This window comes from Mastomys coucha, unplaced genomic scaffold (genome assembly GCF_008632895.1).
Source record: "Mastomys coucha isolate ucsf_1 unplaced genomic scaffold, UCSF_Mcou_1 pScaffold3, whole genome shotgun sequence".
In the NCBI taxonomy this organism is placed as follows: domain Eukaryota; kingdom Metazoa; phylum Chordata; class Mammalia; order Rodentia; family Muridae; genus Mastomys; species Mastomys coucha.
Window position 1 is genome coordinate 42,317,650 of NW_022196909.1, and position 1,415 is coordinate 42,319,064.

Sequence of the window (1,415 nt, forward strand, 5' to 3'; positions counted from 1 at the left end):
AAAAAAAAAAAAAAAAAAAAAAAAATGAAGTCACCTCTTACCTGGAAGGACAAGCTATTGTGATGTATTTCCTGACATAAATGAATAGCAATGAAGCTGCTATAAACGTATACTTAATGCTTAAGATTTAGTGCGTATTGTAAAAAGAAAACTGCAATCCCTGGGACTAACATCCCAGATAATCACATGCAGCAGGCAGAAGAATGGGGGAGTGGGAGGGGCCTAAAGAGAGGCAAGCCACACCCTTTGCCTGGCTCAAGGTGTAAACACAGATCTAGGTATTACACAGGCGTCAACACAAGGATGGGGGTTTAAATATATATATAAATGTTCACATTGTGAATGTGCTCTGCGGCGTCCATACTCAGTTTCCATGAAAAACGGTTTGGCAAAGAAATATGATCAGCACAAGACAATCAGACGTAGCTCTCAAACCAGGAGGGATGCAAGAACACAAACAAACTCAACCCATTTAACTGGTTTGTAGACATGACGTAAGGGAGTTTCTGGAAGTCACAGCAAATGGTGTTCCCACAGCGTCGATGTGAGCTGCGGCTTACTGGCCTTTACCTGGGCCCATGGTGGGAAGTGGTCACCATCCACACTGTTTACAGACATGGAAAGGAAGTTGCAAACACTGGATGGTCCAGCCCACACTGTACAAAGCCAGAGAGCACTGGCCTCCTACGAAGAGGAAAAGCTAATGATTTGCAGGGCCCAGGGCTGTCAAACCCATCACAGAGCTGGATCAGCAGGGTGGTGGGCCGGCTGAAACCCAAGCACAGGACAGAGAGAGGACAGAAAACAAAACAAAAGACACCCAAAGAGGAGTTTCCAGCCGGGCAGTGGTGGCGCACGCCTTTGATCTCAGCACCCGGGAGGAGGAGACAGGTGGATCTCTGTGAGTTCAAGGCCAGCCTGGTCTACAAGCAAGGGTCACACAATGAAACCCTGTCTTGAAAAAAACAAAACAAAACAAAGAGGTGTTTTCCATGAAAGCTGTCTAGAAGACTGAACTTGGCAGTCTAGAAGACTTGAGATGAACTTAGGTATACCATTGCTAAAGGGCAGATGTAGATTGACGTGCACAAGGAGCCCTTGGTGGCAACTGAGCGTGCCATACAGACACCACCCATATGCCGCATCCCTACTTACAACACCATGAGGCACTCAATGGAAAAACTATTGCCAGAAGGCCCTTGACCAAGGCAGGGTCAGAGGCTCCATCCATCATGGTTGTCTGGACAATGGGAACACCAAAAGACCCAGACTTCAACTATAGTGTAGTGTAACCCCAACCCCAACCCCCAAACCCATGACACAGCACAGTATACCCTACTCTTAGGACTGCAGCCTACAACTTTAGAGACAGGGTGTGCCACCACTGCCTGGTGACTTCATATTTTTTTTTTTTT